We start from the raw sequence: 16,562 nt of genomic DNA on the forward strand, positions 1-16,562 counted from the left end.
ATTTTTTCATTTTATCGTCCATCCAGTTTATATTAAAATCTCCCAAAATGATTACTTCACTGTTGTGTTTAAATCCTTTTAACATTTATTTTAAGTTATTACAAAACGTTGAACTACAACATGATGGAGGATTGTATACTACCATAATATTAAAATTCATACGAGGTGAAAGACAAACAGTTATACATACACATTCTATTAATATATGCCCATCTATTATTATCTCATTGACGTTAAATAAGTCTTTTACATAAATTAATACTCCCCCTCCGCGGCCTACAACTCTATCCTTCCTAAAACATGTATATCCAGGTACATCAATCATATTGGTAGGAATTTTATCAGTTAGCCAAGTTTCACTTAAACATAAATAATCTAAGTTAGAACCAATTAACAATGTTCTTATTTCCTCACATTTAGATATGAGACTTCTTATAAATAAATGTCCTCCAAAATTACCCTTAGGTTTAAGTGCAGGGTCCCAGACCACTCTAGCATGGTTAATAGTTTGAAAGAATAGATAATGTTTTTGTTTGTTTATTGCCTCTGTATATATGTCTTTAGCTTACGTCGGTCCGGTCTATGTCTCTTAGTCATGTTGGAATTGAAATTGGCAATCAAGTTCTCCCTTTCACTTCTTTGTAACGGTTCATTGTTGATAATCCCAACACTAGTATCCAGTTTGACAGGGGGCGCGGTCCCATGATCTCCATATTGTGACTGGTCAATACAAACGTTTATTGACAGTGTGCTAGCGCTGTCGGTCTTCAGGGTTGATACATCAGACGCCGTTGCAAGGTAGCAAGCCGCAGCTCTCGCACTGGTCACTCCGCACTCGGCATACAAAACAGTCTGATCAAACTGCTGTCCAACATGTTCTTGGATGTAAAACACGTACTCAGACATATCGCCCCAGCAACCTGCCCCGGCATGTTGGTGAGTAGCCCTTCGATCCCGGCATCAGCAGATGTGTTTGGTCCTGGATTAAGCTGCACATCACCCGCTAACAAGAGCAGGAAAGCCATATGTACTAATGTTATTATCTCATTAGAGCGGCTTGATTTCTTAAGCGTAGTAGCTCGCCTCGAAGTTATTCTGTTGATGGCATAATATACAGCAAAATGACCATGTCTGAAATAGTTCAAATGAACGGTGATTTCACCTTGAGAGTCCTGTCTTTGTTCGGCTTGAAAAAGGCGACGTAGTAAAAGTCCCACAACAAACAGAAGAAACATTCGAGCAAGAAAGATTTTTAGAAAGCGAGGCCGCTTTCCTTGCCTGTTTGGGACAAGCCTACCACGTACGGTGAAGAAATCCATTGTTGTCTTTTATCCTTGGATTGTTGCTGCATTAATCCATCAAATGACTCCTTGGTTAGGAATATACTGGGTAAAAAGATTTTAAAGGTTTTAAAGATAAAATCATGGGAGGTAAACACGGAGCCCAACCAACCGTGTGCCGCCATCTTTCTGTCTCCAATATTGCCGTTATTGGAGACAGTACTTTTCAAGATATTACATTTTGCCTCTGTTTTTCAAATAACATTACGTGATTCAACACCAGCTGTGCTAATTAACAGCAACTGCTCTTGTGTGGCTGGTTGTGGAATCTGCAACCACTTTCAATTCAATTGCTGGAACGAAAGCAGAATCTCTTGCCCTTATCTGCACAATGAACATCTCTGCTGAGAAGCCACTTGTGGATTCCATCTTTGGGAAGGTCCAAGGTGGCAGTGTACTGTCCTATCAACAACAACTACCTCCATCTCACAGTGTTGTTATACATGAGGATTCACTTCTATTCCAAAGTGTGCCACTAGAAGGTTCCCAACTAAACCCATCTGAATGTTAATTTGTGCCTACACACCAAGAGCAGCTACACCTGAGCTCACTCTCTGTGACCTTGTCACAGTCACGCCTCATTGAGGAGGTAATAAGATGCCAAAGTTATACATCTAAGTGGCATTCACTTAGGGGAGAAAAAATGCCTGCCTCACATTTCAGAGAGGTGAGCCATGTTAGAGGTACAGGGCCTGCAGAAAGCCCGATCAAAAGGATAATCCAAGGCACATGACAATGTTATGCCAGAAGCTGTGTCAAACATGCGGCCCGCGGAACAATCTAGTCCGGCCCTGTGGCTAAATGCATTATCATTATAAAAAAAACATTTTTTTTTTCCCAGTGCCCTGTCTGACAATGTGGCAATAAGATGCCACGAAGAGCTCATCAGATTTGACTTTCACAAGTGGACAAGGTAAAAGGAAGAGAATGATAAAACAATTATTGAAAAAAACATGTACTTCGTTTAATTGAAAATATGCAGTTCCTATATTGTCCGCGAGGGGCGCTGTGTTTTAATTAGCAGATTAAGCTTCAGGTGTGGAAAAATTTAAATAATTTCTTAATTTTTATCTGTTTGATGTATATTGTCATGCAGGTTAGTCTTTTTAAGTTCCAAAAAATGTGAATAAATGTTTTTCAACATTGTATAATCACTGTGATCATTTCTTATGCATAATGCACAAGTAAATGTTTAACTGAGTAAAAGTATTGTTGAAATTGCACATACTTTTCTTAAAAACACTGAGGTTATTCATAATATATTATGTAAAAGTGAAATTAATTTAATATAAAAATCAACAACAAGTGCACATTTATTAGTTCTATTTAATCTTGTAATGAGTTTACCCGTGTGGCCCTCTTGAGATCAGATTAAGCTGAATGCAGCCCCTAAACCAAAATGAGTTTGACACCCCTGCTATAGGCATATATTGGTATGCATTTCTTGGACCATAAGGGGTTTGGTCCCCCATTGAAAAGCATTGGATGTTTGACACCTCATAGCTTTGAGATACTTTATGCGACGTAGCCCAAATTTCTTGTGGAGCTTTCTGTCTAGAAGAGGTACAGACGCTGTGAAGCAGAAATTCATACGAGCTTCCTAGAGCTACTTCCGGTTAGCAACATGCTAACCATTAGCCGCTAACATAGTTATGTTCAGTATCACCGGGTGATTGTACTCTGTCAGTTTGGTCCAAATCCTGTACTGGGAAGTGCCTCAAAAAGGGGTGCCAATACTTAATGTCACCCAACGTGACCAAAGTTCATGGGTCAGATTGGCCTCCTTTAGCAACTCCACCTCACCACATCTGGGCCCAGAACTCAACATTTGACCAAAATGGTGTGTAGCGCCATTTCCCACAGGTGGGTGGTGCTGTATTGGCCAATTGGGTCATGTCTGGGCATCATGCCAGGTCCTGTTGGAAGCAAAAGCCCAATAGGAAAGCATGTGAAATCCAAAATGGGACAGAAAAGTGACACAATGCTGAAAGTCACATGAAAATTTTAAAATGTTAAGAGGAAGTGACTGTGCGAATTTCAGATTCCTACATTAAGCACAGCCACTGCAGTGAGCGTCGAAAATTGCCATTCTATCCCAATGGAGCCTCTCCCTCTGGCTCGCAGAGTTCCGTCGTCATGGAAACTCACTGACACACCTGCAGCGGGCCAGTCTACAGAAGTGCAGGCACTTTGTGTCAGAGTCTGCCTATTGGATTATAATGGAGAACTTTGCCTCGAACAACGCTCCATATCTCCTGATCCGTAAATGGTAGAGATGTAATTTTTTCTGCGTTTATTTCGTAACGGATAGGAGAAGAAGACAAGCTATCAGTTTTTGCTGGAAAAAGTTTAATAAAGGCGTAAAAATTATGATATAAAGGGGATTTTTATAGAATTTTAGAAATCCTCTAAAAACGGCCCCGAACAAATGGCTCTGGCTGAAAAAGTATAAGAGATATCAAAATAATTATTTCACCGTGAGTATCAGCAGGCTTTTAAGGACTATGGTGCTCATTTTTATGTTTGTACAAAAATCGGTGTAGGCACAGCGACAATGTAAAAAAGTGGAAAATGCAGCTCCAAAGCGTTTTATGGATTTTTCACATTCGCTACTCCCGAACAAATTGTTCCTACGGCAAAACCATAACTGTTATCTAAACAATTCCTTTTTTGTGAGTGCCAGAAGGGTCTGGACATGCATGTGTGAAAGTCTCATACCTGTACATAAAATGGTTTAGGAGTAGCGACGATGCGAAAACATCTTCACACAGCACTGCCTCCTCACTGTAAACGCTATGGCAGGCGCCTAATTAACTTTAAATAACTAAAAAGGTTTTGTTAACTTTTCACATGAAGCTGGATTAACAGCTAGTAAGATACCTGTGAATAAATTGGTATACTAATGACTAAACCAGGGATGTCAAACGTACGGCCCTCGGGCCAGATCCGGCCCGCCAAACGATTTATTCCGGCCCGGAGGCCAAACGCATTATCATTATCCAACGGCTGTATCTCCTCGCTGCATCGACCAATCTGCACCAGATTTTTTGTGAGTCGTTGGGGAGTGCTGCCCAACGCCTTTGTGTGTATGGCCCGGTGGACAGGCGGGGAAAATGCGTGACAGCTTCTGCGATGGCTGCCGGCCGGCGTAGCGCGAACCCCCGCAGTGGCCAATAGGCCGGAGCGGCGCTTGGCTGCGAGGGTCGATCGACGCCGCTTGCGGCTTTAATTTTTATTATTTTTGATTTGTCTTCCGTGAGGTCGACCAACCAAATGAAAAGCTTCACAACTTATTGGCCGTTTGGGTATAATGGGCGAGAAATCTCTTTTAAAGTCTACCCACGTCTGATTAGAAGTCAGGCACTTCAGCATTCCTGCCGCTTTCACCCACTAAACTAGTGGGCAGCCTCTGTCCAACCTTGACTAGAGGACTTCCATTGACAAGCTGCAAATCGCTCAGCCCGGTCTTCTGTTCCCCAGGTGAAAATCGTTCAGCCCCTCCTCCTAAAATGTATTTTAATTTAATTTAATGTAATTTAATGTTAAAACCTTAGTCACTGTTCTGTATTGCAAATCCTGTTTTATTTGCCTTAAGGATTAAATGTTATTCATTATTTCTACTGGCTTTTCTTATTACTACCTTTTTAGGTTTACAGTTATATTTTGAAATTTCTTGCGGTATTCTAAATGGGTTTTAAAACTGTAAAGCTTCAAAGTGTTTGAGCAATTGCGTTTGTTTTTTAAAAGAGCTGGAAAATAATCCCCTTACCGTCTCATGAAAGACGGGTGTGAGCTGGAGCTCCTTCACGTCCCTTCAACCTTCGGGGTACTAGAGGCCGGATGCTCCTGTCCTCGGACTCCCCTGCTCGTCGGTCGGAGATTCTGTTAATTTGTGCTAGGATTCTGCGGTTACTACTATTATTACTAGGCTACGAAAGTAGTCCCAGTTAAAAAGCTAAATATTAGCTACACAAAATAGGTGAAAGCTGCTGAGTGCAGTCCTGAACAGAACCAGGAGAGACTGTCCTGCTATGGAAGAACTGAGAGACATGTACATCTTTGAGAGAGAGAGAAAGAGAGAGAGAGAGAGAGAGAGAGAGAGAGAGATAAAATTTTACTGCCATTAAATAATTTACATTTTCTGCAGTGAGATTTAGCACAGGCATGTGGCACTGTTTAGCCTCTCTTCTGTCAGTCTGCTCCAGGGCAGCTGTGGCTACTAACAAAGCTCACCACCATCAGGGTGTTAATGTGTGCATGAATGGGTGAATAACTGACCAGGGTAAAGCGCTTTGGGTTCGTCAGACTTGATAAAACGCTGTACAAGTACAAGCCACTTACCAAGCCATACAGATATTGTTTCTATATGAACGCATGCTCAGGCATACGCTCATATAGAAACGTATAAACAGAGTTGCTTTTAAAAAACGGAGGTAGAACAAGAAGGCTGGTCAGAAACCAACAGGATCAGTGTGCTGCAAAGAACTCCAACTGCAGCTGATAATGCCAGCAGAGCAGCAATGCTCCAGAAACAGCAGGTGTAGCGCTCAAAAATTAACCAAAATTTATGAACCGCCATAGTACAAGTTGGTTGAAAAATGGCTCTTAGGCCTCAGATAAGCAGATCCCACACAGACAGCTGACATGCAGAAGGGCCCCGTTTCAAAAAGATAGGTTAGTGGATATTCAGAGTAATTTCTGGGGTGATTTCCTGCATACCCTGGCTTTTCGATTTGAGAATGCTCAGAAGCCTTGACCCTGAGTCAAATTGTGACAACAATTTACTCTGTGAAACAAGCCTGCAACCGAGCAGAGTTGTTCGTGCAAACTGAGTTTTTCCTTCTTTTTAGCTAAAGTCTGCACAAGGAAGAGTCGGTAAAGGCCTGTCCTTTTCTGGAGGAGCCTGTATGCTGGAGCACAAATACTCCACAGAAATCTCTGTCGGGAGAGGCTGATCAGACCTCGATTAAATGTCTGATTTAATATATTTTCAACCGTTATCATTTTTTGCTGCCATCAATTATTTATTTAAATATTCTCAGCCGCACATTGCTTTTCTAACACGAGAGGATGCTCTCAGTTCTAAACAATTTCTGCATTTCGTTTTTATGCCATGGCAGCTTTTTAATAACGTAGGAGACAGAAAATCTTTCAGAGGCAGCTGTATGTCGCGTTGTCAGGAATGTTGCATTTCTGTATAATATTTTGGGACTTCCAGCTCTATTTTTCCATTAATATATTTTAGTTTCCATTCATATACTCCACCCCCCTCCAACACCGCTAGGGCTACGGAACATTTCTTCACTTAAATAACGCCACCATTACTTAAAATCAAAATATGAATATAGCCTATATGATTAATATAAAGTATATATACACCTACAAGAAAATCTATGTCAACTTATTTTTAGAAGGATGGGTGAACAATGCTGGCAAAAAGATGAACATAGTTATTTCAATAACTCACACCATCCCATCATTAATTACACATGTTGAATATAGCCAATTAATGCCTTAGTGAAGTACGGTTAAACATAGGAAAACTTATTGTAAAGTTCAAAAACAAGTGAAGCCGGCCTGACTCGCTGCGCCCTCAACATGCCCAACAAGTTGTCCAGATGATTGGTCCAAAAATAATCCAAGGAGACATTATTGCATTTAAAAACGTTTTAGTGAATAGATGGAAAAAACAAAAAAGGGTGCCAAACATACAAAAATATGAGGGCGACAGAGGTCAAAAAACCATATGGCTCCACTCTGTCAGATCCACAACCAAAACCCCAAACTCCCATGATGCATCATCCTTCAAAAGTGACACATATGCATCCTTAAATCAAAAAGTAATAAAAATAATAACAAAATGTCCACAATAGTTAAATATTCAAATTCCCCAAATTAATATTAATTACCAATGATATTTAATAATTTCAACAAACAAATAAATTTAGCAAAAAAACAAAACACAAAACATTAACCATAATGCAAACAAAGAAAATCACAAAATGTTCATTCAGGCTCCTACACTTATAACTTAACCTTACCGGATTAAATTGTATTTTCATACTTCATCATGATTTGCTGCCATGTCCTTTCAATGCCTTTCTTAGTTAATGTCCACCCCACAGCCCCGTTTTGTTTTGAATGAGTAAAGTGTGAGAAAACAGCTTTAATTATCTCTCAATTAACTCTCACACCACTCATGCATTATTTGAGTCATGTTATCTGCGTTCCATTGAGGAGGGCTTTTTTCATGCTCGTGCTTGTGTTCAACTCAGGGTTGATTGGACGCTATGTTTAGTTACCTGATTGATATCACCTGTTCTGAAACCGAAGCGCTGAGTATGACAGAGTGAGGTAAGACAAAGGCAAGGCAAGGAAAATTTAATTTATAAACTGAATTGACAGTATAAAATGTCTGGTTAGTGTGTTTAAAAAAATGGAAAACCAGGCAGGATTGTTAGGAAGAGTTCATTCCGGTTTACAGGTTATATAGCAGTTCATCACTGTTACAAGACGATGGTTTTTCATTTTTGTAAAGGAGGAAGTTACAGGGTTTAGTTTATGTTTTATGCTTTTGTTGTGAAATGTACTACCCTGGAAGTAGGAGCTTGTTCCCCGGTTTTTCAATACAGCTTCAAACTCACATCATATCTGGTGTACCTTACGTTATTTATACTGTAACAACAGCATGTGAAATAGATTGTCAGTGTTGCAATAAGTGGACAGTCTGATTTCACAGAAGTGTGGTTGACTTGGAGTTACATTGTGTTAAGCGTTCCCTTTATTTTTTTGAGCAGTATACAAGCCTCCATTAAAAAAACTGACAATATTTTATACGGTGCAATCACCTTTGTCGGTTATTAATTGGGGTGTTTTAATCGAGTGTCCTTTCAGTGGTCTGGGTGAAAATGTTTAAAAAATTTTTATCAATTGCAAAAGATTAACGATTTTTTTCAGCCTTTTATAAAGGTTTTTAGTCTCCTTGGCACATTTTTTACAAGGTCTGTGTCATGATTTGTCTTAGGATGAACCCAGACACAGCACGCACACACAGAGCTGGTTTTATAGAGAGTTTAATGCACACGTGGATGATGGATGACATGAGGAACCAGAGTCTATTACCAAGCAGAGTTTTAGGGTGCAGAAGCTGGCCGGCAGGTACAGCGCGGCGAGACTGAGCAGGAAGGAACACTGGAGCCGATGACTTGAGACCAGGAAGGAACACGGGAGCCGATGACTTGAGACCAGGAAGGAACACGGGAGCCGATGACTTGAGACCAGGAAGGAACACGGGAAACAATGACTTGAGACCAGGAAGGAACACTGGAACCAATGACTTGAGACCAGGAAGGAACACGGGAGCCGATGACTTGAGACCAGGTAGGAACATGGGAGGCGATGACTTGAGACCAGGAAGGAACACGGCAGCCTATGAACCTTTGACTGCGGGCTGAGCTGGAACTGAATCTCAGGCTGTGGACTGAGCTGGAGCTGGGTTTCTAGCTGTGGACTGAGCAGGAGTTGAACCTTTACGAGCCAGTGACCATGCGCAAACTGAGGTGAGGAAAGGGAGGAGGCAGGAAAGCTCAGGATGCAGCCTTCACAGAGACAGACTATAGGGAGGACCTCAACTTGTTCTGGCTCTGTGGAAGTACAATGTCAAAGCCAGGATTAGGCTCGTGTTTTGCTTCCACTAAGCCACAAAGAACAAGGGGGATTTTATGCAATTGTACGGTTTTAATAAGATTTTTTGTAATGTGTCCGATGAAGGAGAACTGCAATATAATAATCTCCTCATTTTCAACAAAGTATACTAAAATGACACGTTTTAGTTTGTTTTTGTATTTTTAAAATAATTGTAATTAAAGTTTTGTCAATATAAAAATCTTCCAGCAGAATGCAATATAAAGAGATTGAAAAAAGGAAAGTTCACTTATATAAATGGAGAATTAAAAAATAAATGCGAGTGTACTTTTAAGAATTGTTTTAAGCAAAATAATTTGTCATCCCATCTATACATTTATATCTACATCTTGTTGTATTTATTTCCTGGCCTTAATTATTTAAGTATTTATTTATTTAGCTAAAGTTGCGGTCCATCACAGTCCCTCGGTCATACATATTGCATACTAAGAGCAGCTGAAATAGAAACAGCTGGGCATTTTGAAAAAAAAAAAACATCTAAAATTGTTAAATGGAAAGTGAACAGTGAAATGGTGTGCTTTGCTTGTTGAAATTACAGAGATATTTCAGAGAGTTGGATTGGATGCAGTGATGAAAAATTCACAAATATGTAACCCGTGGCTTCACTCGCATCTGTCTGGTAATGCTGCAGTTACTGGACTGCTGCTGGTTTCTCTCTGACTGTGGTCGTCACCATGCGTGGTGGAGCGCTGATGCATGCAGCCGAGTCCAGAATGAAGCCTTTTTTCTTTGAAAGCATTAGAATTACTTTCGAATTCTTAAACAAAAATTATACTCCTCCAAACAATCACAGAGGAAGAGTACATTAGCACAAGCTAGTTTAGTTTGGGTTGTGCTAAAAACTTAAAAAGAAGGGAAATGGAAAGCGCTGCACATATCTAAACCACTATATTACACCATTAAGTCACGCCATTACACTTATGAAAATTAGTTCATTGGTGAGTACCAGGGTACAATCAAATTGAATATTGTGATGAGCAAAAGGTGTTCTACTTCTAATATAGTTTTTTTATTCACTAAAAGGAGGCAGCAAAATTATTGCCATCCATCCTCTCATTTCAGCATCACTTTTCATATGGGACACAACAATAGGGGGTCTGTGACTGAACAACAGATACCCTGGGAATGGATTTGAAGTGAGAAAGATTTATTAAATTGAAGAATAACTTGGGCAGACAAATGTGTATTGAAATGTCTCCTGTGCAACAAAGCAGTGACACAGCAACATTTTTACTTGTGTAAGCATAAAGAACGAGGCCTTATACAGTTTGATGGGTATACATCACACTGTGCGGGATCGGGTGTCAACCAAAGAGATCAAATATTGTGAAAAAGCATTTTAAGATTTGTGTGTATATCAATGTTTTTTTATTATTTCAGTGCCTTTTAAAATGTATTCTTGCCGTTGATGAAATATTCACATCCAGTGCCAAACTTTTTTTTCTCTGCAGGAAGCTGTGTGCTTTATTAGCAAGGTTGTATTAAATGTGTAGAAAGAGACAAGTCCAATCCGTCTTCCATTTCAGAAACCATATATCTTTCATTTTCGCAAAACAAGCACTGCAAAATCTGTTCAAAATTATTTTCTTTTTATTTTGTACTTCAAAGGAGAAGGTGAACAATTTCAACAGTAACATGCATATACTAATGAGTATGAATTGTTTGTTCTTTGAAAGTAAAACATTAAAAAACTTTCACCAGAACATTACCTTTTTAAAAGAGAAAAAAATGTGGTAATCACATAGGAAAGCTATATAGGCAGAACCTAGTTTAGCTTTTGGTTCTGCTTTATAAAATTTAACCCTTAAGCTGATATCAGGACAATGGTTGAAAGGGATGAATTTGAGCACTAGCGATCTTTTAACAGCAAACTCTGCACACACATAGAATAAAGCAATGAAAATTTCTACAAGTTCAAGAATTTAATAACAGAAATAGAATGAACATCCATAGAACATCACTATATAATGCTGTTTATCTGAATTAACACCATATTTCAATCAATAAATTCTCTCTACTAGGCTAGAGAAACTTAACTAAACTACTAAGCAAAATTAAGATAAAAAGAAGCTAAGTTAAGAAAGTATTTACAAAAAACAAAAGACAAAACAAACGTGATTGATCATAATCAGAATAATTCAGTGAATCCTTGTTCACTGCAGATCTGATTTAAAGAGCATTGAATGGAGTTAAATTAGTTTAATTTAGAAAAACATTGGGCATGTTGTCAATCCATTCACAATGTGAATCCTGAGTAAACAAAACGTTATTTGATCAAATAACATTTTGCTTGAGTTAAAGAACCAAAAGTGTGACGATCTCGGCACTGGCTCTGATATTTTCCTTTTGTTCAGCAAACCTGCTCATTCTCCACCCTGCCCGCAATTAGTCCTCATTGGTTCCACCTGTTTTCACCTCCTTATAATCCCTGTGCAGATCAGAAGCCAGTGCCAGATTGTCTCAAGCCACCTGTAAGAGCATTCCAGCGTTTCCTTGTTCTGCCTGTCCGTGTCTGACCTGTTTCTGCCCTCCATTACCGAGCCTGCCTGTCCCCCGTTTTGATTCTGCCTGGAGCCTTGACCCCCGCCTGTGAGTACCGGATTCTGCCTTGCCCCTGTGATTATTCTGAGCCCGCCTGTTATCGGACCTGGACCGGACCTGGACCTCGCCTATCGGATTCCCCTCTCTGTGCTGCCGCTGGATAACTGCCTCTCTGTGATCGGACCCAGACCCCCCTGGATAACGCCCCTGGATTTCCCTGTACGGATCGTCTGCCCGCCTGTAGTCGCTCTACGGCTTCAGTCCTGGAACCCCGGCCCGAAGTTAAAGCCCAAGCTTCGGAGTCCCACTACCAGGGTTAGTGATCCAGCCTCCCTCATTATTGCCCGACACCACCAGCTGATCACTAACCTGTTGTCTCTGCTGCAGGAAGGCTTCCGGTCTCTGAGCGAGCAGCGAGCTCAGAGTGCCTGCGGCGGCGCATCTTTAATAAACTTTCTTAAAACGTCACTTACCTGTCTGGTTTGAATCCTGGATCCAGTTTCCTGTTCATCTAGTTAATGAGGTTCTCAGAGATATGATAGGAAGATACGTGTTTGTCTACCTGGATGACATCTTGGTTTACTCTGAGAACCTCACCATTCACAGACAACATGTCCGCTCTGTTTTGCTCCGGCTCCTACAGAACCAGCTATATGTCAAGGCAGAGAAGTGTGAGTTTCATGTCACTTCCACTTCCTTCCTTGGCTTCATGTTGTCCCCGGGACAGATTTCAATGGACCCAGCCAAGGTCCGTGCTATTATTGAGTGGCCCCTCCCGGCTGACAGAAAGCAGCTCCAGAGATTTCTGGGGTTTGCTAACTTTTATCAGCGGTTTATCCGCAACTACAGCCAGATTGCCGCCCCGCTCCACGCTCTAACTTCGACTAAGCTGAAGTTCACTTGGAATGAGCAGGCGGCCAAGGCGTTCAAGCGCCTCAAGGAACTATTCACCTCTGCTCCAGTGTTGGTCTCTGCCGACCCAGACAAGCAGTTTATAGTGGAGGTTGATGCCTCAGGTTCCGGCGTTGGAGCGGTTCTTAGCCAAGAGGGCAATGATGGTCGCATTCACCCCTGTGCCTTTTTCTCCAGGAAACTGTCCCCTCTGAGCGCAACTATGATGTGGGCAACCGGGAGCTGCTGGCGGTCAAGTTGGCTCTAGAGGAGTGGAGGCACTGGTTGGAGGGATCCAAACTCCCCTTCCTGGTGTGGACGGATCACCGAAACCTGGAGTACCTGCGGACCGCCAAGAGGCTCAACCCCAGACTGGCCAGGTGGGCTCTATTTTTTGATCGTTTCAACTTTACCCTCTCTTACAGGCCTGGATCCAAGAATGTTAAGCCGGACGCCCTGTCCAGGATGTTCGAGGCAGAGGGAGAGAGCCACGCTCCGGGCCCGGAGTTCATTTTACCGGAGTCCGTAAGGTGTGCGGTCACCAGACTCGGTCGTGAAAGGGAGGTCAGGGACTCCCTGGTGAACACTCAGATCCCCGAGGCCTGCCCTAAGGACAGACTTTTCATCCCAGACTCTCTAAGACAGAAGGTCCTCGACTTCTGCCACAGTTCCCGCCTGTATGGCCATCCTGGCATCACTAAGTCCCTTCGTCTGGTCCGCTCCCAGTTCTGGTGGCCTACCTTGGCCAGGGATGTCAGGGAGTTTGTTTCCGCCTGTTCCCTCTGCAACCAGGCTAATGTCTCCCGTCGCCCACCTTCCGGCCTGCTCCGCTCTCTACCAGTTCCTTCCCGGCCATGGTCCTGCCTTTCCATGGACTTTATTACTGGTCTGCCGCCTTCTGAAGGCAACAGAATTATCCTCACCATTGTGGATCGGTTCTCAAAAATGGTCCACCTAGTTCCCTTACCCAAGCTCCCCTCAGCCAAGGAAATGGGCGCTATCTTGGCTAGGGAAGTTTTCCGTCTTCACGGCCTACCGGCCGACATCGTTTCGTACCGAGGTCCGCAATTTGTGGCCCAATATTGGCGGGAGTTCTGCGCCATGTTGGGCATATCTGTCAGCCTCTCCTCTGGTTTCCATCCACAAACCGATGGCCAGACGGAGAGGCTCAACCAGGAGGTCGAGACCAAGCTCCGCCTTTTCTGCCAGTCTGACCCCACTAAGTGGGCCCAGAGTCTGCCCTGGGTGGAGCATGCCATAAACGTTACCCCTTCCAGCTCCACCGGTCTCTCCCCCTTCTATGTTGTATATGGGTTTCAGCCACCGGTGTTCTCCATCGAGGAGAGGGAGTCTAGGGTCCCCTCTGCCCATCTGTCCGCCCTTAGGTGCCAGCGTGCCTGGAGGAGAGCTAGAAGAGCTATTCTGGCTTCTTCTCAGACCCAGGCCCGGGCTGCCAATCGCCGGCGGGTCCCAGCCCTGCATTATCAGCCAGGAGATATGGTCTGGCTCTCCACCAAGGACCTTCCTCTTAAGATGGAGAGCAAAAAGCTGGCACCTCGGTTCATTGGACCCTTTCCCATCTCCAAGGTGGTGAACCCGGTGGCGGTCCGTCTCCGCCTGCCCCCGTCAATGAAGATTCACCCCACATTTCATGTCTCCAAAGTCAAACCTGTTGACCTGTTTCTGCCCTCCATTACCGAGCCTGCCTGTCCCCCGTTTTGATTCTGCCTGGAGCCTTGACCCCCGCCTGTGAGTACCGGATTCTGCCTTGCCCCTGTGATTATTCTGAGCCCGCCTGTTATCGGACCTGGACCGGACCTGGACCTCACCTATCGGATTCCCCTCTCTGTGCTGCCGCTGGATAACTGCCTCTCTGTGATCGGACCCGGACCCCCCTGGATAACGCCCCTGGATTTCCCTGTACGGATCGTCTGCCCGCCTGTAGTCGCTCTACGGCTTCAGTCCTGGAACCCCGGCCCGAAGTTAAAGCCCAAGCTTCGGAGTCCCACTGCCAGGTTAGTGATCCAGCCTCCCTCATTATTGCCCGACACCACCAGCTGATCACTAACCTGTTGTCTCTCCTGCAGGGAGGCTTCCGGTCTCTGAGCGAGCAGCGAGCTCCGAGTGCCTGCGGCGGCGCATCTTTAATAAACTTTCTTAAAACGTCACTTACCTGTCTGGTTTGAATCCTGGATCCAGTTTCCTGTTCATTATGTGACGGCCAAGGCCGCCTTTATTGTGAAGAGACTGCTCCTCTGGTTTGTGCTTCCAGGAAGTGGGCGGCGGACCTGAGTACCACACCTGCAGTGGCCTCCTATAAATTGGCCCAGAGCACATGGCTGCGTCTCTCTGACTCTGCTCTCCATGGACTCCTCTGGCCTCCTGCTCCAGCTTTTAGTTTAGTTTGATCCATGTACACTTTCACACACCTTATACATCTCAACATTACATACACCACTGACCTACACTAGCACGTTTATTTACTTTAATAAATTGTTAAACCTGTCTTTTGTGTGGTCTCCCCATCATTGTTCCTACCCTCCTGAGCCAGGGTAGTAACAATTACATTACAATCTGGCCAGCATGGATCCATCACTGGAAGGTCAGTGGCGCGTAGGCGTTGAGAAATCAATTTCTCAACTAGAAACCGGCGTTGCCGAAATCCTCGCTCACCTCCGCAGCCAGGCTGCTCCAGCCCCGCCACTTCCGCAAACAGTGGTCCCAGCCGCCGCGTCACGCACCGTGACGTCAGCGCTACCCGAACCACGTCTATCTCCGCCCGACCGCTACAGCGGCGATCCCGATCAGTGCCGAGCGTTTCTCACACAGTGTGAGATCCAGTTTGAGCTACAACCATCTGCTTACCCCACTGAGCGCTCCAAAGTGGCTTTTGTTATTTCTTTGCTTACAGGCAAGGCAAAGTTGTGGGCAGTTTCGGAGTGGCAGAATGATTCCCCTATCAGGCATTCATATTTTGCTTTTTCTCATGAGTTGGCCAGAATTTTCAGCCCGTTATTACCCTGCCGAGAGTCCACCAGGGGGCTCTTATCCCTAAAGCAGGGTGAAAAGTCTATTTCAGACTATATAATTGATTTTCACCTATTAGCAGCAGAGAGTTTGTGGAATGAACACGCCCTAATGGATGTTTTTATCACAGGACTAAGTGAGAGAATAAAAGATGAGCTCGCCACCCGTGACTACCCGAGGTCTCTCAAACAGTTAGAGGATTTAGCCACCCGTATTGACCACCGGCTACATTTCACAATGCAAATCCCGAATTACACTAATTGTTATTTGAGAAAATAACATTTTAAAGAATGATTTGCTCAGTAAAATCATTTACTTTAGGGACGCCCAATTTGATTATTGCGATTCTACCTCCGGGAGCTAGGGGTGGCTGCGGCGATCATTCGCTAAAATCGGTTACTCCTAAAGTTAACCAAAACGCCTTTAAATCAACATTATTATTCCATATTAATGTGGGAACTAGAACATTTCTGAAGAAATTTAGCAAGGGGCCTGCCTCGTGGTGTGTACCGTACCATCAAAAATATTAACAGGAAGTAACACTGCAAATTTCAGGTTCCTACGGTCTTCACAGCTTCCGCAGCGGCCGTTGAAAGGTGCCATGTTAAGTCAATGGAGCATTCCCTGACCTCCTAGGAGCCTCTGGCTAGCAGCGTTGTCATGGAGACTCCCTCACAGCTGCAGCTCTCTGTCTTATTCATCATTACCTTTATCATGTGGGGTACTGAGTGGAATGTGTGATTTTAGTGTCTTTGGAGCATTTCTGCAGTATCTAGCAATGGCAAAAAGGGGTCAAAAATACATGTTTGACACCTCATAAAATAGACATGGTTTATCTGACATGGCCTAGATTTATTGTGGAGCTTTCTTTCTAAAATAAGTACAGACTCTGTCAAGTAGAAGTTGGTAGGACCCTCCTAGAGCTACTTCTGGTTAGCAACATGCTAACTGTTAGCCGCTAGTATGTTTGTGTTCAGTATCACCAGGTGATGGTACTCTGTTAGTTTGGTCCAAATCATGTACTGTGAAGTGCCACAAAAAGGGAGAAAATACAATGGC

Source organism: Fundulus heteroclitus, chromosome 7, assembly GCF_011125445.2.
Source record: "Fundulus heteroclitus isolate FHET01 chromosome 7, MU-UCD_Fhet_4.1, whole genome shotgun sequence".
NCBI lineage: Eukaryota > Metazoa > Chordata > Actinopteri > Cyprinodontiformes > Fundulidae > Fundulus > Fundulus heteroclitus.